At 41.5% G+C, this 22,243-nt stretch overlaps 1 protein-coding gene across 2 annotated transcripts in view; it reads right to left on the reverse strand.

The window, feature by feature from the left end:
* The window catches only part of btbd11b (BTB (POZ) domain containing 11b), a 69,097-nt gene that overhangs the window by 45,764 nt on the left and 1,090 nt on the right, over positions 1–22,243 (reverse strand). The gene's annotated exons all lie outside the window — the stretch shown is intronic.

The following is a 22,243-nucleotide window of genomic DNA, read 5'->3' on the forward strand; positions in this document are numbered from 1 at the left end:
GCAGGAAGAGTGGGGAGTGAAAGTCAAAAGAGAAAATCAATGAAAACTAGGAGACAGTGATGGACAGTCAATAGACTTGAGAGGATTTGGAGACGACACGGCCAGCAACTGACAGTCCCTTCCCCGGTCGTCAAATATTATGGAGATACAACCTGCCAAGATGTGAAGATCAGTCAGCTGCAAAAAGGCTTCTGCTGTCTCTTGCGGTGACCTTGTGACACGCGAGCCCAGATGCAGAAGAGACAAAAATATAATCTGAAGGTTGGAGCGCAGTAGCTGATGCCCTTTGGTAGAAAATGTGATAGTGTGTCTGCCTCTGGGCTGTGCGAGCAGGACAGAACAGCCTGCAGGAGCATGTGAAACACAATCATTCCCCGTCAGCTCCAGGTCAGCAACTTTTACAGCACAAAAATAGGCCTTTGTTGTCGACCCCTGTAATCACTGTTTAAGAGCTCCGCCACGTTACAGTTCATCTAGCTCTTGTCTCCCATTTAGCTTCACTTATGTTTAGCGAACAGCGGCTAGACGCGGGCTAAAATAAGGACACAGGAACAAAGGAAGCCTTTAAAAATGCTTGGATGGTATTGCGACTTGCTGTTGTCCTACAGAAACAAACAACCACGGCTGAGCACACATCCTGAGGGTGTTGATACCAGAAAAGCCACGATGACATCAATAGCTGGAGGCTGTCCTAGCCACTGGCCTGCAGCCATCCAGTTAAGGGCTCCAAGATGAAGAGCTCCACCCACCCTCATGTTGCCTCGATGAACTGTACGGCCTCAACCAGAGGGTTGACAGACCGCTGGCTCACCCATCCAGAACATTGCACTGATTGACCAGAAACGTCCATAGACATAACAGTTGTACATGAAACTGTCAGAGGAGAGGGAGCGAGGGCAGCAGAGTAAATTGTTGGATTGACTTAACACGAGTGGGAAGCAATAAAGCTCCTCACCACACAAACTAATGACTACAGCATGCGGACTGCAGGGCGCAGTCCTCTCACTGTCCCTCCTTCTATTTTTCTTCCTCTCCCAATCGTTCTGCAAAGACCTTGAGAAAAACCTCATCTCTCATTAAAAACAGAGGACAAAGATGTCATTTTATATAAGTAACAGTGAACACAAAGTCATTCAGTTTGCACTATTCTGAAATTGATCCAACCTTTACAGAGGGCGCAATGTTAATGTCCCTGTTATACCAAAGACAACAGAATTATGCTAATACAGATTTAGCTGCTACTCTGGCTAATGAATAGGCATGACCTTTTCTGGCCAACCACTTTTAACTTGTGAAATTAACTGAGTGGTTTGTCTAAACTCCCCAGCAGGCAGAATGATATCTGATACCGGCCATAACACCTGCCAGGCTGCGTTCGCCGTGTGCAAACAGGTACAGACAAAAAGCAATAACACTGTCAGAGCGGGAGGAATGCAGTGGATGACCACAGGGGGCAATGAACTAGTTCAAAGGGTTACGCACTGACTCTCTTTGTAGGTGTGTACGGTTTCTGACCTGCAGGTGTCCAAGGCCGTAAAAAGCAGCTCTTGCCATGAATCAAACATAAAAGGGAAAATGTCCTGCAGGCCTTGGCTGTGGAAGAGGGAAGGGTGATGCAGCAAGTGTTTGAAATAGGTGAGAGCTTTCACCGTCTTTGTTAAAATACATCATCACCATTACATAATCAGGGATAATTAACATAGAATGAAGAAGTATCTCTTGCCACCTATATTCTGTGTGGTGTGATTGTAAATTAAGTTATATGCTTTGTGCAGTTTTCCTCGCATAAACTTGTTCCAACAGAGCTGGCAATATTCAGAAATGTGAGGGAAAATACACAAACTCTCATGCAGTGAATAAATCATAACAAAACGGGTTATCCCCATTATATAACGACCACTTGCAAGATACCAAAATGTAGAAAAATTCATGGAAAATATTTACTGTCACAATCTTTGTGAACCTTGGCAAAGCCTTGCAGCTACTGACCACTACATTAAAGCATCTGGTTATGAAAGGTTAAAGATAATGCACAATTTGCCTAATCAAAAATAAGTATTTTCTGCACTGGATACTTCTTCCCAGCATCATTTGAATAAGATAGTTGTAACACTTCAATAGTACTTTTGTTGTAATCAGAAAAGAACAAATCAGCGTGTGTGTGTGTGTGTATATATATATATATATATATATATATATATATATGCTGATTTGTTCTTTTCTAATTACCTTGCATATATGATATATATATATCATACATGCAAGGTAGGCAGTTGTATAGGGGCCTGCAGTAGTCCAGGGCCTGTAACTGACAACTCGTATCTGCACCGCTGCTATAATCTTGATTAATGTGAGCTGAACCTACATCATATGTAGCCAATCAATTTATATGTTGTCGCAGTAGGTATTTATAGTAGTCAGTGAGCTAAGCTTACTGAGTGGTGTCTCTGTCTCACACTTCACATTTATTAACAATACAATAACACAAAACCCTTTTACATAGATTTTATTGGCTCACACCTCTACAGTAGGTAAGTTTATGTTGTATAATAATGAATCTACGCAGATGTGTTTTGTGTTTATAACGCCTGTGCGCAGACATGAAACAGTAATGTCAATGTGGTCACTGATTGGATCACAGTTTCATATGTGTGAAGGTGGGTTTTAATCTGTTATGGCTATTTGTTTTCATTGAATTCAGGTGTCAACTGTGCGCTGCATTTTGCTGTTACTGGTCATCTCAAAGCTGCATGCTTTCCCTTCTTTAGATCTCCTATCTTGTTATATCTGATTGTGATGTGAAGGCCCGCTTTGATCGTCTTGCATTAGGGCCCGGCGTCATTACGCCACCAACCGATAGTTTCAAACACCCACTAGTTCCAGCATTAAATGCTGAATTTCAGTGTTTCCCAAGCATGCTCGCTGGTAAGCTCATGAAATTACTGAATTTTTGGACAATTCAACGCATTAGCTGACCTCTTAATTCTTATTGTAAGATTATAGCTAGTTAAATTCTAATTTCAGCTAGGTAAAATAAGCAACACTTCGCCAGCTAGAGCTAACCTGCTTCACTTTTCCAGCACTTGGGACACAGACAACCGAAACTCAATAGTAGCCCAGTGGTATTAATGATTGTGGTCAATTTTAGGGGCGGCTGCTCATAAATTTGCACCACTGTGTAGCCAACTGTTGCTTGACTCGTTTAACTCTATTGATCATGGATTGATTTCTTTTTGATTCCGACGTGTTTTGGCTGGCCTCCAGCTGTATTAGTGGTTTAAGGAGATGACAGTTTACAATTGCAGGAGAGGCACAGAGGGCCATTAGCCATCTGGATGGTGTGCAGCAGCCACAGATATCATACATCTCCCTGCACTGTAGAGGCATGTGTCTCCCATAAGTCCTCTCTTTCTCTTTTTTTCTCAAACTCCTCCTGCAACAATGGACTCCCAACCAAACAAACAGGGCTTTTTCACTGATTATTCGTTCATCCTAAACTGCTCCCTGATGCTTCAGCCAAATTACTCCCTCATGGGACACAAACAATGAGGAGACTGTCAGTGTGAGTGACTGTTTCAGTGTTTAACAGCAAATATTTTATTTGAAATGTCGAAAAAGTGATGCAGCTTTTTTTGTATTCTTATTTCAGTGCTGTTTCGTGCTAGCTGAGCCCAGTCAAAAGCTGGATCAAACCGAGGATGTGGGCAAAGTCGACACAGCAGAGAGTGTAATGAGTGCACACAGGGTGAGAGATCAGAGACACAGTACGACATATTAATCTCCTTCCCCCCAGGGAACCTGACACTACCAGAACACAACAGGTAAGAGAGGAAATTCAGTTTGCAGTTGTCAGCACAGGCTTTGGTGCCCAATCTCTGATTACAGACCTTTCTCATTCTCTACCATTATTTTCAATAGAGATTAGACAAGCTATGTAAATAACGCAAATGATCAGCACAGACGTAAATGTATGTACAAAGTTTAATTATTGTGACAGAATCTGTTAGCATTTGGTCTGTAGCCTTGTCGTTACTTCTGGACTCAGGACAGGATTAGCTGGGTTAACTTTTCTTTGCACGAAGGCTGGAGACATCTAGCCTAGATCTGTCCAAAGCTGAAAACTCTGCCTATCGATACCTCTAAAGCTGACTGAAACACACTGTATTTCATTAATTTAACCTGTACACAAACAGATGTGTAAAAACGATAATTGGTGGTTTTATGGGGAGTAACATGCTGGAACTATTTCTTTGTAAACAACAGCTGGATGCGGTCTCTGGGAGTCTCGTCACAGCATTGCCAGGATTGTTACCACTGCGTCTGTGCTGAGACACAATGGTTTTAGGGTATAGCCCCCTAAAACCACAAATTGTAAATTTCTCTTTATGAACAAATAAAATATGCAAGACACACTGTTTCAACAAGAAAGCTTCAGAGGTGCCACTTTAGCTGTTCCCCCTGCTTCTAGTCTTTATGCTAAGCTAGGCTAACAACGTCCTGACTGTAGGTCCATTTTTAAAGAAATAATTTGGCATTTTTGGAATGACGCTTAGGCTATTTGATTTCTTTCCAGGAGTTAAAGACAGTCAATATCACTCCTATGTCAATATGCAATAGATAAAACTACAACCAGCAGCTAATTAGCTTAGCATAAAGACTTGAAGTAGAGGGAAACAGCTAGCCTTCAACTGCCTGTCCAAAAAAATTTGTTGAATCCCCCTGCTTCCAGTCTTCATGCTAAGCTATGCTTCTTGTAGTCAACTCTATTCATCAATGTGCAACAAATGCTGAACTATTCCTTTAAGAAAAAGATCTTTCCAATATTTTTGGTTTAATTTGCTAATTGTTTACATGTCTCAATAACCACTAGAATTAGAGAAATAAAAGACCACCGTATATTGATTCTTCTTTCAGTTCTTGTCTTCATTTGCCCTCCATCAGCAAATTGAATGTTGTCATCACAAAGTATGCCCGGGGGCTTCTTACTTATGGATCAGGGAATGCTGCTCTCATAATAGACTTTTTCTTCATGTGGCTCTCTGCCATCTTTCCTTCATTACACCATGGGCCTAAAAACCCCAAAACCAACGTGACCACAACCCAAGCATGTGGGTCCCCTCTGCTCAGTACGCTGTCTCATCCAAATGGTTCCAGCGAGGCGCTGTGTAGTGTGATGTCATGGGGCAATTTTCATTACCAAAGCTTCCCGTGAACATAAGAAATTCATGCAAGTTCAGACAGAGATGAGCAATTAACGATTATAAATGAACACTGTCCCCTGCAGCCAGCACTGATACTGTGAAGGAGCAGCTCCGTGTGTGTACTGCTACGTTTGCAAGGACAGAAATGACTAATTAAGAGGAGTTCATTTCATAAACACTGATCAGATAATCTTATGTGACACACTTGTGTAAAAGTGAGGGTGCTTTAAAGCTCCACTCCTCTTGATCTACATCCACAGTGATATCACAGTGGTGGTTGGGCCCCCAGAGATGAGCTGAGTTATACACTGTTAAAGACCCATCATTATGGTCTGCAGAGCCATCTACAACAAAATCAAAAGCACATTCAATGAGTTTGTAAATCTACATACAACTCTTGTAGAACAGCTAACATTCCCAGTGAATAAAAAACAGGACACAGCGAGGGCTTAAAGGTGGCCTCCGTGTCTGTGATATTAAATGATGAATTCTTTGCCTTACACAATGACTGTGGATGATTTTCACTGCTGAACTCAAGTTGTCTTGTCTTGGTATACAGTGTATGGTAAGTATTAGACCACACTAGAACAAGACACCTTATAATTTCTGTCAGAGCAGCTCCAGCTCAACATATGCTCCCGTGTTGAATGCGGAAAGCTCGACAAAGCTGAGCATGAGATCCAGCTACATTATGTAGTTTCCATGCGAACAGAAAAAAGGATTTCAAAGTAAAGCATATCTTAATGGGTCCTTAATGATGCTTAAATTCCACTGAGGCCCTGCCAGAGGCACAGAGTGAATCCAAGAGAAAATAAAGAGCTTCTTAGATCCAATGCATGTATTTTGAGTCATTTCTCCCTCATATGAGATTTGTGCTTATGATGTATGAAAATCATATGACTTAAGAGACAACCTGCACTGAGATCCTTCTTATTTGTACAAGCAACGGTACAGCCTCTGTGGGCTTTGCCTTAAAAATGATGAATTAGACACAACAGTATAGACAATGACATTACATAAAAAGAAGATAGTGGAGCCTGTTTTTTAATATTAAACTCGGTGTTCTGTGCTGAGTTCACAACTTTCTCTCAGAAACTGAGGCATTAATGCCAAATAAACACGATATGACAGCATTCACATATATAAAAACAGCTATGATTATTTTCCGGAGACAAGAAGAGGTCAAAAGAGCTATGAGATACAACATTAATGTAAATGTATGGTAAAACTTACAGGAAACTTGTCCCAATCTTCTGATAAATGCCAAAGCTGAGATATGCCAACAAGGTTTTCCTCAAAGAATTACATTGCAGGAAAACGTACTGTCTTTTGTTTCATATGACAATAAACATCTTGAACTTGAACTTGAACTCATCAAAAACTATTGGACTTCAAACTCCAAACAGAAAGTTTTACTGACGCTGCACTTAAGTTTCTTTAAAAATAATTTTAAACTGTCAGCTACTCAATATAAGTGCTAATAACATCCCACTATTTGAGCTGCTTTCAAATGTCAACATTTCTGGTAAGAAAAAAGAAATCTTGAATATGTGACTTTGTCAGCTTGAGGTGACTGAATGATTTATCTGTCCCAGATCCCTGAGCAGATCAAAATCATCCTCGCTATGTTCTCATTTTTCTCCTGCTGACAATCAGGCCTTGAGAGGCATGGCTCATGTGATAAGTCAGACATGATTTATTTGCTTGAGTCTGCATCACAAAGAGGAGACATTTCAAATTTCCCCACACAAATTTCACAGCTCATGGTTCCCCAACTTCGATTATACATAAAATGATCCTCTCTGTCAAGCATCAATCCCTACATATTCACTCTTAACCTTCACAACGTCTGCCCTATATAAGAATCGGAGTACAAGCAATTCTGTTATCCCTCAAATCAGAAATCCAATATGCCTTTTGATGGAAGCAGATTGGATGGGGCAGGTTAGCTCTTATCCTGCCAGAATGAATATGCAAATGACTTATATCTGTTTTTAATCTTGAGTAGTAATCCTTGTCCATGGAGAAAATCAAATCATGCTGCACCTTCAAACACACTATCTCCTTGGCTGGTTTCAAGAACCTTGACATTAGAGCAGCAGTGAATGTGTTTCTTGAGGACAACATGCTGTGCTATTACCAATATCAGTCATTGTGAGGCAAGGGTTGGCCTCAGGGCGGCAAACAACATGACAGACAGGAAGACATTTCCCTTCCCAATAGAGGACAGATGACATATGTTTAAAGTGTCTTCATAAGTACATATACACTGCCACTCTCTTCCTCTGTCTTCTAACTTTAACTTTCTAGAAGTGACAAGAGGAATGCAGTCAGGCTGAATATGACCCCATCATTTCATCCATTAAAGCTGAAATCAGCCTGAAAATCAATGCAATAGCTTCATATTGTCTGCTCAGCACTTTGATGACGGCGTGGCAAAAAGCGACGAAGAGGAAGAGCAGAGTGCACTGCCTCTGATGCTGTGGATGAAATGTCGAATCTTTGTCTGTATGGATTTAGTCATTTCCTGAGGCTCCCTCTGTTACTCAACACCCCCCTCAGCTCCTCTCAGCTGCAGCCGCTGAAACGGACACTGCAATGTCTACGTGATAATCTTTTTGCCCTCACAAGGGGGTAACACTTGGGTCAACATCACTGATCTGCCCTGAGGAGCCCTCTCTCTGCCTGTGTACATTTTTTTAATAAAACAGCCAGAAGTGATGGGAGGGGGCAAAGGGCAGGGTCTGTATCTTAACACCCCCCCAACCCGTTTTTTTACAGTGGAATCTGCCCGAAAACATCACCCAGCAGAGAGCTGCAGTCAGAAGCCATCATCAGTCAGGATGAAAAAAGGCATGACAGCACTGGCACTCAGAGAAAAGTAGGAAAAGTTTTGGGAAGGCCATTAAGTTGAACTCATTTCAGATGATCTAAGGCCCTCGATATGTGACCAGCAGGAGCTGTGCTTCTCACGAGGTGCAGCTTCCAGAGAACAGAGTGTAGTGTAGGTTGATGAGCAACCTACGCTACAGGTAGTAGATAGACGGATACATACTTTATTGATCCCAAAGTAAATTTAGGCATCCAGGAGCTTATACACAAAAGATACAGAAAACAGATTGTTGAGTCTAAGTGTCAGAGACATTCTGTCAAGACTGAATCATCCCATATAGATAGATAGATTGAAGATAAATATGTGAACAAATACAAATGCAGATTGTGCATAAGGAAAACATAGCCTTGCAGACCAGCAAATGCACACAGGATGAAAATATTAAGGCAAACTATAGAGTAAGCTACAAAATGAAGATAAATACATAAATATAATATACATCCAAATTGTGCAAATGGCTAACATAGCCATTAACTGCCTGTCGGTCCAGAAGCCTATTGACAGAATACAGATGGGCATTCAATCAATTTCACCCTGCCATCACTTGGAGCAGTTGAAAAGTCGTATGGCCTGGGGGACAAAAGACTTCCTCAGTTTGTCTGTTGAGCAGGACTGAGACTTAACATGCTCCTCAGCCTGGTGAATGTGCTGTGCAGAAGGTGGCGGGCATCGTCTATGATGGACAGTTAATCAGTTTATTTAAGGTCCTTGTCTCTACCATTGACATGAGGGAATTCAGCTCCATGCCTACCACAGAGCCAGCTCCGAACTGCTCCTGTATTCGCCCTCCTGTCCACCCCGAATACGCCCCACAACTTCTGCATGTGGCATGAATCAGAGTTGTACTTCACATCAGAGGTTTAAAGGGGGAACAAGACAGTGGAGAGCACAGTCCCCTGTGGTGCACCAATGCCACTGACCACAGTCTCAGAGAAGCAGTCCCTCAGTCTGAAATACTGTGGTCTCTCTGTGAGGGACTCTGTGATCCAGGTCACCATATATAGTCCACCATCATCTCTGTCAGCTTGTCTCTCAGTAAGAGCACCACTCCCCTTGTCCAGGTAAGAGTAAGCCCTATTTAGTAGATAGAGGAGGGCATCTTCCACACCCACCACACCCCACGAGTGCGTTGTGGATCTGGATCCTAAGGAGATGGAGCAGCAGCCGTTTCCTGTGGAAAACTGTCAAACTAGGCAGAAAAATATGGTCAAGTATGAATCAAGATTCTATTACGGCATTGCTTATTTCTCACTTCAAATGTTTTCAGAAACATATTTTATGGTACTGTTTGTCTGTAGAACTTGTGTGACCAGGCAAGCTGCCATTGTTTCCTGCTACGGAGGGGTGGAAACCAAGCACAGCCAATGATTGCAGCTCAACTCGCAGTATGTCACCGCTGCTGGCTCCAAAAAAACAACATGACGACAGGGTTAATGCCAAACTTGAGGATTCAAAACTGTACTCCACAACCAATGGGTGACGTCGCGCTTGATGTCCATACTACGTCAACCGGTTGGTGATTGTTGGAACAGTGGAAACACTAACAAAAACTATTTTGGTGAGGTTTTATTTTGTTTCTGTCCACTTTCAATTAAGTTATGATGTTACAAATATATGCAAGATAAAATGACCATTTGTCTGGTGGTGAGTGATTTTTCTGGTTAAACAAAAGGTCTATCTCTGTAGGGATCCTTCCAATAGGTTTTCAGACACTATAATAACAATCTGAGTGTCAGCAGCACTTTTGGTGGATATACTCTGATTGTCCCCAAGGATTAGCAAACATTACATGTCTGTTTCCCATTGATCTTCTCATTTAAATTGGTATATTTATTTTGAACAAACAAGTGTTGGTGATTGTTTGACAGGCTTCGTTTTTTGTTGAATTTTATTTTGCTTTTGCCGCATTGTTTTGGTCTGAGATGCTGGTGCTCTAGTGCAACATCCAGTGGCAAGTTTGTATAGCTATATAACCCTTTATGTACAGTACTTGAGTAAATGTTCTAATGATCTTGCATCATAAACGTAATTTTACAAATCTAATCTTTGTATCAAGTTTAAGTTTTAAAAGAAAATTCCTCTTTCGGCAGACAGGTATATACAGCTGTCTTTTTTTTGACTCAACCTCCTGTTTACCAACCCCCCCACCACATACCTCACCCATCAGAAGTTCAGTGCACTGCTGCCTCTCCTGCCTCCCTCTCGTTGTCATCCATCTTCTCAGGTGTTGGACTGTACAGTCACTGTGGCAGTGCTGCTTTTAGGTGCTGCTTAGCCTACCTGGTTCAAGCCACTGACAGGCAAGCAAATAGACCAAATTGGATAGATGCAGCTTCCCCTGCCAGCAGAGGCAACCCTAATAGTTCACTTCAGATCTCGGCTCAGCCCTCTCTCATCTGTCACACACACACACACACACACACACACACACACACACACACACACACACACACACACACACACACACACACACACACAGAATCAAAATGTGCAGTCTCTTGTTTTCAAGCTATCAGTCCCAATGTTTTTCACCTTGTTTTCATATTCTGCCCTCCATCTGCTTCTCTTTACTCTCCCTCTTTTTCTGTCTCAATAACTCAGTCTGTGTGATTGCATACAGCACACTGCACGTGTTCCAACACAAAATGCACCATGGGTCTCTGTGGGAGTGCAGCAGAGGTTGAATTTATCATTTAATTCACTATGTAAGTTCTGCAGGTGTGCAAAAGGTTACAATAGCAGAAATCGGTTTTGCAATCAGTCATCATCGCCTGGAGACAATCAATAATTTATATCCTGGATGAGGAATGAGCCTGAATTTGACATTTTCAGAGATGGGACTGAGAGGAAAAGGTGTGTTGCTGCACTTCATTTCACCACTCTCTGGTGGTCTTCCTCCTCTCAGAAAGAAATTTGTAGGGAAGGTTAATGATTGTAATGGGGCACTGGGACAAGATATATAGAGGTGCAACTGGTGAATGAATCTCCTTCCACCCAAGAGATAAATGTCAGATTTTAAAATAAGATTCAGGTATTAAACAGTATTTGGTCCACCTCCAGCAGGGGTTGGGACTTAGTTAAAGTGGTTTAATATAGATTCATGATCTTGAAATCTGAAAACAGGAGCCTACAGGCACCAAATGACACAACATGAAAGATACTATTCCTTCTCTCCGGGAAAAACTAATCAAAAACGATTCAATCCCATATGCTTGAATAAACTATATTTGAGTTCCTTGCTTCATGCATTTTTCAGTGGATCTGGAGATTATCTGAAAGTGAACAGCCCTTCCTCCCAGCATGCAGTAACTCATCCTCCCGGTGCTCGTCCTGTCCTTTACAAAACAGACTTCCAGCTGTGAGCGAGACTGTGTGGATCAGAGCCGTGTGGCCGAGCTGATGCAACATCATGCCAGGTATAAAACTGAAAGACATACCTTTTTCACCATAAGTGTATCATCCTCTCAACTCCTCTCTATCTTGTGAGTCAGAGAGAGCTTTGAACTTCTGTCTGTCCAAGAGAGACACTGACTGAACTAAAAGAATAGTCAGAGCATACTGACAAGGCTGACTCATTTATAGTGGCCTTTAATCACTATTGTGCTATGGCAGCGGTGTGGGAGTTTTCCTAGAAATTAGCGCTGGTTATTAAAAATAAAACAAACATAGCTTTTAACTTTCAATGCTTTTCACTAAAAGGCACTGTGTGTGTCCATTAGGCCTGCTGAACATGCTGAATGTGTTTCTTAATCTAATTTTTATGTTTTGAAACAGTTTAGCCATTGGATGGGTTGACATGAAATTTGACATTCAAAGCCCCCAGAGGATTATGGATGCAGATATCTAAGGTGCCCAGAGGATGTATGCTAAAGACTTTGATGATCCCCTGGCTTCACCAGCATCACCATAAGGTTGGAAGTTTTTATTTTTATTATTAACTATTGGGATGGACTGCCATGAAATTTGGCACAGACACTCGTGTTGCCATCAGGATGAATTGTAACTTCAGTGTCCCCCTGATCTTTCAACTAGCGCCACCATCTGGTCAGAATTGTAAGTGCTTATGGCTAATTAGCAATTGTTAGTGTGCTAACATGCTAAATTAAGATAGTGAAAATGGTGTAACATTATACTTGCATCAGCACATTAGCGTTGTCTCACGGTCATATTAGCATGCTGATGTAGGTATTTAGGTCAAAGCACCACACTATGCCTAAGTACAGCCTTGCAAAAATGCTAGCATGGCTGTATAATTTGAGTGATTGTCTGCTAACTGCTTCCACCACCATCTGACCAGTGCTGGGCAGCACACACACACACACACACACACACACACACACACACACACACACACACACACACACACACACACACACACACACACACAGTGACATTTCACCAATGACAAAAGAAAGTAAAAGACATACAGAAACAAATGTGCATGCTCATTTTGACACATAGGTCACATTAATCCAGATTAATCAGGAAAAATCACATCCCTGCCCAAACCTCCAGCCCATGAACAAAGCTGGCCTGTACCAGACTCTCAGTCCCTTCACAGCTGTTTTGTTTTTGATCACTGTGACATGTTACTATAATGTGTTACGAACACTGCCTCTGACCTCTGAAATATGTTTCATCTCTGTGATTGTGCATCCTTGTGCACCAATTGCCCTATATTGAATTATTTTATATAGTTAAGAATTTGGTTTACAGGCAGACCTAAACAGAAACTGTGGTGCCACTAGAGTAACACCAACAAGGTAAAGTTTTAGGGTATTTAACTTTTACTTACTTAAATACTTTTCCACTTAGCCTTTTCTCTAAATCCTACTGTCAGAAATCATTTTGGAAATATCAACTTTGTCATGTGTGTCATGATCTCCTTCAAAAACTTAAATCCTATCAAATATACCAAATAAACATAATTTCCCCAAAGGAAAGTTAGAGGAATTGATACTATATGCAGTACCCACTACTATTAAATTCCTCCAATGTAACATTTATCCTTTGTGTTTAAGATAATACACTGCTATAGCTGTCATAACAAAATATACAGTGAAATATCTGAGTGATTTTCTAAATGAAAAAGTGAAGGGCAGAAGTTGCTGCTTGCATGTGTCTTTTCACAGTATGGTTGTTATTCTGCCAGTCATCCACTTAAAAAAAAGAAATGGGACTAAAGCTGGAACCAGCATATGTTAGTAATAAAACATGTCATGAACAAAATAGACATATACCTTCTCCTGTGGTAATCTGTACCATATGCTGCTAGTTCAGCTGGGGGTTGAGTAAATTCACTCAGTCAGAGTGAAGGATTGAGAAGGGGTCCAACATTCAACTGTTTAAGTGCAGAGTTTGGGAAAAGCCGTTTGGCACTGGATATGTGGACCTAATGTAAAAATGTTGATTGATACTCAAGCAAAGTCTTGTCGTCTGACACATTTCTCATTGACTTTCTCTCACATCGCTCACACGCTCCGTAGTACAAACTACAGTTACAGATTGTAGTTCGATCTGGGGGAGATCTGTCATGGTTCAGACACATGTGTCTGTCTATAGTGTGAGCTCGGCGGAGGTTACCCAGCAGGGCCTTCCAAGTCTGGATTGACAGAACTATTAGAGCGCCGCCAGATATGTAGGACGGGACAAGGTTACCTCAACTCGACACTTACTCTCCATCAAGGCAATGGCAGAATGTGGACTCAAACAGATGGAGGGAAATGAAGATGCAAGACAAAGAGAATGAGAAAAGAGCAGCAGAAATTAAACAGAAGGGCAAAGTCAGAGAGGGAGTGAGGGGAGACAAATAGAAGATTTATTCACATCTTGATTAGTCTTATTAAGATCATCTGGCTACATTTTTCAGGTCACAAGCTCTGATTGAGGCAATTTGAGAGTGGAAAATGGAAAGAGGAATGGCGTAGTCACTTTACTCACACATGCATACAGTATATATGCAATGACACACAAAAAGTCCGAAGGTCAGTGCTCTGAGATCTCATGGGAGGTAATTGGATACCGGTCCATTGCAACAGAATCAGTTAGTGCATCAGCAGATTCGACGCCTCCTAGAATGCTACTAAGCCCCAGTATGTGCTTTTCTTCATGTCGTTTAATTGTTCACAAGCAAGCCTACATGCTTCAAAGACAACAATTAAAATGACAAATACAACCATAAACTCAGCAAATCTTTCTCTGACTGAATACACTAGATAGAATGTGTTGTCTCAAAAATAATCTTCATTTTTAATTACTTTTTAATTAGGTGTTTCTAAAGCTCAGTCCATTGTGTACAGTATAATAATTTACCTCAACACACCTCAACAGGCCAGAATGTATTGAAGTCGCAACTAGAAAAACTTGCTTTCTTGGTGTTTCTGTCACTATCACCTTCGCTACTGATCACTCCACCTGCAAGTTAATAAAACAAGTCCAGGCACATCCAGGAGATTATTGAAAGACATCCTGGGAAATGTGGGAAAACAGTTAGATGAGGCAGACTGAGAGGCCGTTGGTATATTCAGGTTGGTGTAATAATGTTTAAAGTTAAATTTTAAGGGTTGAAGCTTCACTTTGACTCCAAACCACTGAGCAGCTTGTAAAAGATTCAGTAATGAAACAACAGACGGGCATCAGTGATCAGCACAAACCAGTGATTATAACCATACATTCAAGCATAATTATGTTCTCCAGTGAAAGTATGTTTATTCCATGGGAATGCTGGCATGTCAGAAGCAGAGTGTGTTTACTTCTGTCACATGAACTAGATCTGCTCTGTGTTTATACAGCTGATGACTCTGTATTCGTCATGTGCAGAGGAAACACGTATAAAGTGGTTTATAGAAGACTGGAATAATAAAGGTCAGCTACCCACGATCACTTCAGAAATGTCACACATGTTTGCACCGCTACGGCTTACTGTATGCCATGTGGATTTGTGAAAACTGCAAGAGAGGTGAACATTGGCAGCTCAGAGGGGATATAGGAGCACATTTTCTTCACTCTCTACGGCCTTTTGTGTTTTTTGTGACCACCCTAATTTCGTTGAGCTGTATTCAAATGGTTGCAGTCTGCAACTTCACCACTAGATGCCACTAAATCCTACACACTGGTCCTTTAAACAAACAAGATATAACATGTTAGTTAGTTATTAGTGAGTGTGAAAGGTGCTGCTAGGTGGAGTGTGTTACATTTGGACAGAGCCAGGCTTGCTGTTTTCCCATTTTCAAGTCTTTATGCTAGCCAAGGTAACCGTCTCTTGGCTGTAGCTTGATATTTAATGTACAGACATGAGAATTTTCTCGTTTATCTCTTTGTAGAAAAGTGAAAATGTCAAATTATGCCTTTAACTCTGCCCACTCAATATTATTTCAAAAGTGGGAGCTTTCTGATGAGTGTCTCCATTCATCCCAAAGAACTGGTCTAAGCTGTTCTCAAATAGATCTCAATTGGTGCTCTGGGCAGATAAGAGCCCCTCTTCACATGGATTTCTGGACTGACTGGCTCTGTGTGGGGTTGGACTGCTGGTTGATTTGGAGAAATGATGTCCTGATATGACAGTATTATCAGCTGAGGATTAGCATTCACACCCAGAGGAGGCTAACTGTCACTGCAGATGGTTTTCTCACAAGTAATGAACTTATCAGCAACATTGCTGCCGGCTGGTCCTCTGACTGTCATATTTGTGTTACTGTGATTAAACAACAGCAGGTGAGATGATGCAGGCAAAACTGGATTAGCATAGCGCTGCTTGTGACTGGTGCTGCATGGCCACAGCATGAGATGGCATTGTATATTTGCTGAAAAACCTGCTTTGTTCACAACAGACAGCAGACACATTTGGCCCATAGTTCATCAACTGTGAATCTAGAGGTGTCTTGACGTGTCCTGAAATGCCACTTTGTCTATCAGCCATATCACTTTTCTAAAGAAGACAAGTCCTCTGAATTTTGCTCAGCTCACATCAAAGAGGGAAGAAAAAGCTTGTTTACCAGTATCTTCTTCATAATTTCCAGCCAGACTGGCTGTTATTTAAACTGGATCATTTCCCTCTATACAACAATAGGAATTCAGAGCTGCAAAAAAACTGTGCAGTAGATACTGATGCTTCACCAAACTAATCCACTTGCTGGTACTTGTTTGCCCATGAGTCTTCTTCCTGCTATAATAAGAAGTAGTCATTGCTTGTCTGGGTCTCATCTGTCACCCACAGCTTCTCTTATGGATTTTCCTGTTTTGATCCTTGCCATCTGTGCCTCTTTCTCTCCCTCTGCTTTTCTTCCAAAGTTGACATCATGAACAATTCCTTCTTAGCCACAGCTTCACTGGATTTGGCGCCGGAGTGCAGAGTAATTGTTCAACTATTCTGGTCTAGCATTGGTATATTTGCTTTGTCTGGAGCTAATGCAGAATACTGAGAAAGGTGAATTTCCTACCTGTGCACTTGGAAAATTAAAAAAATCAGTCATCCCAGAAGATTTAGTCCAGAGGGAAACAAATCCCTCCCAAAGAAATAAAGTGAAGTAAAGTGGCTAAACCTTAAAGCACACTTTCTGGGTTGACTTTGTCAGGGCTATAAATTAGTAAATCGCATTTCAGTGTAAAAGGCCAAGCATGAAAAGTAGGGGAAAAAACCTCAAAATTAGTCCTGCTGCAGCAGCTTCACTTTTACAGAATACCACTGTGGTTTTTTGCCTTCAAAATCATAAATACTGGTTAAATTGGCCCAGACTGCAATATTTTGTTCCTTTTCTTTAGAAGCTAAAAAATATGATGTCTGCATTGAATGACCACTGAAAGTGTCCTCAATAGGATACATTTTTTTTCTCTGTGTCTGTTAATTGCTCAAAATGGCTGCAGTCACATTCATATAGTGGCTGGCTGACACTGAGCTTAATGCCAGTCCACCAGCTGCATGTATCAGCACGCACAGAAATGAGTGACGTTGTGCTACTAAAACTTTTTATACAACCCTCTGAGGTGCATGAGGGAAAAAAAGATGGTAACAAAAGAGAAAAAGACACCCTCACTGGTGCTGCCAGCTTAGCGCAGAATTAACTGTATTCAATCACCTGTCTCCTCTTAATCAACTGAAGTAAACTTGGCTGGAGCTCTCCCTCGCCGTACCAGACTCCATGTCACATCAGCATTCCTCATTCCCCTCCTAAACTTGCAATTAATACCAGATCTCCTCCTGGGCCATGTGTGACTCTCTGTGTGTGTGTGTGTGTATGTGTGTGTGTCCCTCTCTGTGTGTATGAATCAGTCTGTGTGTATGCTGCTGCCTTATATGCCCACGGGTGTGCTGCTGTGTAAGGGTTTCCCTTCCACAGATATGTTATATCTCACTCCCAGACATAATGGGGACTGGTCTCCACTGGTACAGAGTGGTACCCCTGCCGCAAGCAGTCATTCCTGTCTGCCTGCCTTCCCCACAGCATGTGTGCACCAGGCACCAACCTCACACTGCAACGCCGACTATTGGATGAGGAACAAAAGACCTGTGAATAGCATGGGACCTGCACTCCCTCACCCCTGTTAAGTGATACTAAATCAGCACAAAACTACCTTGAAGATGAGCAGTAAAGTGTCACTATTCTAATAGCATACACATCATACCCTCAACAAATACCCAATTTCTTCTGGTTTTCACACAGGATGTCTGTGTGGGAAATTTTAAAAAGTGAGGTCTCACTTTTGAATGTTAAATGCTAAGTGTAGGGTCAACCAGATCATATTGTGCTGTTAGAACATAACACTTTATAAGGAAAATTGCACCTCGGGTACACATTTCACACTGTAATGGTCCAATGATTTCCAGGAGATGTGCTACAGTGCTATAATTTACTATTTTTGTGTACCCACTTTCCCCAAATTTGCCTTTTCAGTTGATTTTCCACATTTCGCAGAGTGCCTTCTGACAAGACTCAGAGATGACTGTCTGTTAGGGATAGTCATAGTGAAGAATGCTTTCCAGGCAAGAAACAGTAAGAGTGAAGACAGAACAATGCCACAGAGCAGCATGCCCGGTTGTTCAAATTACCTCAAATTACCCCTCAACAGGGTTTATATTACACATGCAACTGACAACAGCTCCAGGTTGTGGCTGCATTGAATTTCTACTGAGGCTGCCATTGGTAGAGAAGTATCTTTGACTGCCCTACAATGATTGTCCGATGTCACTGCAAAAATAATAAGCGAGAATGAACCAAAACAGTATATTTTGTGGGTCCGAAAACCAAAACAATGAGCTATAATGCTTAAATGCTCCATAAAGCTGAGGGGGAACTGCAAAGTCGGATGATAATCCTCTATGGGTTGGCCGCTATGAGGGAACCCCCTTTCACTTCACAGATTCCTCAATATAAAAATACTGAGTATAGCAGCATCAAATATGTCATATTTACCCACCAGATTAAGGCTACCTAGCATGGGGTTCCTGAAATGTTCCACTTTGTACATAAAAAAAGTATACTCTTGATGATTTAGTTTGCTAAAAGAATTCCTGTCAACTGTAGCTGCACTGGAAGTATTTCAACATCACGTTGTGCGTGTTTAGCCACCTGTGTATGTGAATAAAAAAAAGCGCCACCATAAAACAAAATGGGCCATGAATTGCAAGGTAAATTACCTACACTTGTTTTAGATGACTTTAGGGTAAAAATTTCCTTAAAATCTTTCAACCAAACCAGCTCTGCCCAGACTTGAAAGTCATCTCACACCTAAAGTGTGATTAGAAACTCGTCCTCAGGGTGGTACATATCCCTGAGCGATGGATATCATGTTCCACTAAACTTTTTCTGTGACATGCACACATCGTTAAGGAAATCAAAGAATCACTGTGTTCCTGTGTCTAGTGGGAGCCATAAGAAATATCCCACCATATAGAGTAGTTTCCTGTTCAGACAGGATACCACAGCCGGAGAAGGGAAATCCAACACCCACCTGCAAATAACACTGAGTCAGACATGGTGAGAGGAGCCCCTGACATCTTGATGTATGTGTATGTGTGTGAGAGTGTGTGTTTTGGGCTTGTGTGTGGGAGGCCTGCCATATGCTAGATGTGCCAGTGCAGAACTGTGAGGTGAGGTAGGTGAGAACAGACATTATAGCATAGGGTAATTATGGATCTTGTGTTGAGGCCTGACATATCAATTCATGAAACAACCAAGAACATTTTTTTCCCCTTGTGCATACAAACTGATGAGCTTCAAAGATCTGAATCCATACACACCGATACACTATATAGCCTACGGTATAACTACAGAGCCTTCTATTATGGATCACTCTTGGGGGTTTAAAGGAATAGTTCAACATTTTGGGGAAACCCAGGTATTCACATTCTTATCAAGAGTTATATGAAAAGATTGATACCACTTGCATATCTCACATCATAGTACATTTATGGCTACAGCCAGCAGCCTGTTAGCTTAGCTCAGACTTAGAACATTTCTTGCAGAAGCCTCATCGTCACCATGCGGTTACCAGGCAACCAGTGTTGAAACATGAGGGAAGTTAGTTCTCCTGGCCAAGAAATGATCTGCCACATAGCCCCATAACACCACAAAGTATTGTTTTTATACTCCGGTTTTTAAAAAATCCCTTTTCCACACTTTATGCTAAGCTAAGCTAACTGCCCGCTGGCTGTAGCTTTCTAATTACTATACAGATATGAATCTTCTCATCTAACTTGTGGCAGGAAAGCCTTTTCCAAAATGCCAAACTATTGCTTTAAGAGTACAAGCACCCCAATTTGTATAGCTCATTACTAACGTACCTGACAGAGGCAAAAAAGTTCCAAACGGAAAACACCCTACAAAGTCAATACCTTATTTAATTGAATTTGTGACAGCACAAAAAAAGGAAATTATCTTTGGTGGAAGAGATGCAATAAAGATATTCATAAAGGCCTCCTGACAAAGCTGGGTTACTAGCGTTAGCATAATGTGGAAAAATCACCTCAATTACACCTACTTGGCACAGAGAGACGGAGAGAATGGATGGAGCGATACGGAGGTTCAATTTGGCAGGCAGTGGCTCGGTTAAGGTCAACCCACCCTCGGATTGACTGGCTGTTTGATTTTACTGCGAAGACAACAAATGATGTGGCTGTGTCTCGGCCTTATCTGTCACTGCAGATAGAGGACATCTTAAGGTTTAGAGGTCCTGCAGTGTCACAGTAAGAAATGTGGTGGAGGACGAAATCTTCCACAATACTGGAATTTCCCATATTAACCAGTCATCCTCTGAAGTCTTAAAGCTGCAATGACTGACTTTTTAGCCACTTGGGGGCAGCAGGGACAAGCTGTGAACACACTGACATACTATCACTTTAAGTTTAATTTGGATGGCAAACTTGGAGGGTGGCTGTGTTAATTACCAAACAATAGCAGAAAAGGGCAAATACATAGATTTATAACTGTGCTTATTTAGCATGCATCTTAAAATCTGCCAAAATATTGAATACAGCCTTGAACAGTTTGGTACTATACAGTCAGAGAGCGGTGAGAGTGAACCAAAGCAATGACGTGTGCTGGAAAAACCAAACTGAGAAAAATGACATCCTAAAGCTCTCTCCACATTACACATGATCATCTGATGCATTGTTATTATAAAAATGTAGATTTTAGCAGCTTTCAGAGACATTTTCATTCAATTACTACTCAGTGAACTACACACACCATGGACTTCATGCACAATGCCACTTTTCTAGCCTTGGTCATTACTCTAGCCTTGATGTGGTTTTTTTTGCATCTCATCGTATTCACTGGTCCAATGCACCACTGAACACTCACCACACCTCTTCTACAGCTGTAGCCTCACTGCATGCCAAGTGGCCTGAGAGTGCTGAGTGACTGAATATTGACACTTAATACTGTATGGTATGAGCTGCTCATACTGTAAACTCTGATGGCATACTGCAGTTTCTGTGGACTGTCTTGGCATTTTTGCACAATGTGTCAAGATACACAGTGAGTAAATGCATATTTATGTGAATTTAATTCTGACTGTGCAGCTGAAGCCTTACAGTTATGTACTAATGTAAGCAACCAGACATAAAAAGGGTAAACAAACTGACAAAACTGTTTCACTGTAAGAGGTACAGTAAAATAAAGTGCTCTTCTCGTGATGCCAGGCTTCTGTTGGTGATTCATCAATACAGTCACAGAGTCTCTCTTAAGTTTCTCTCTCTGTGTGCCTGTCTGTCTCTCTTTCTCTCCCTCACTCTATAACTCAGTTTTATTCACATCACTCTGCATAATGCATGATAGCACATAGGTCCCCCAAGGCCTTTTATTACGTAAACCTGTTGCAAGAGGAGCCACAGCAGCACTTTTACAACATCCATCAAAACAGGGGCAAGCATGTGTTGGAGTGGTTTGTGATGTATTACTGGTTAAGCGGCAGTGAGGTTTGAATACAATTACTTTCAAAGCACACACCAAAAGGTATTTCTTAGCACTTTGGAGGTTTATGTGAAAACTACTGGGGAAGGTATTGTGTACACCAGAATCAGCAAATGTACACAGGGATGAAAGACTGCCTTCCTCTTTGGGTGAAAAGAATAAAACTCATCTCTGCAGGGCATCATTGTAGGAAACCAACAGGGAGAGCTCACTGAAAGCTCTCAAAGTGAGGCATTAAGCCCGTGGATATCGGGCCCTGCTTTATAATTTTCTGCATCAGCACAACAGCCACAAATAGTATAAGAAGGGTATCAGAGAATAACATTTGCAATGTAACACTGCACAGGCGACAGAAGAGGAAAGCTGGCCTTAAGAAGACTGCTCTCTCCTATCCGGATCTCAGCCGTCACCTGCCTGCAGCTTCCGCAGCTCCCTTGCACTATTTCAGCACACTTACACTGATGTATCTGACTTAAAGTTCACAATTCCTCACCAAGAGAGAGATTGAGAGATTTAACTGTTTTATATCAGAGATCTGGTAGGAACTGAATCCAGGGGACCTCATTGTATAAATCCTCATGCAGATTTGTTTGGATGACCTACCTTGTTACATTAATATATTACTGTTTGGAGTATATCCATCATTACCCTGTTAATGATGTTAAAATCTCTTGTGAGATGAGAGGGGGACTCATACAGGTGACACATTACGCATAGAGATTTAAAATCTGTGGCTGTAA

Source organism: Dicentrarchus labrax, unplaced genomic scaffold (genome assembly GCF_905237075.1).
Source record: "Dicentrarchus labrax unplaced genomic scaffold, dlabrax2021, whole genome shotgun sequence".
In the NCBI taxonomy this organism is placed as follows: Eukaryota; Metazoa; Chordata; class Actinopteri; family Moronidae; genus Dicentrarchus; species Dicentrarchus labrax.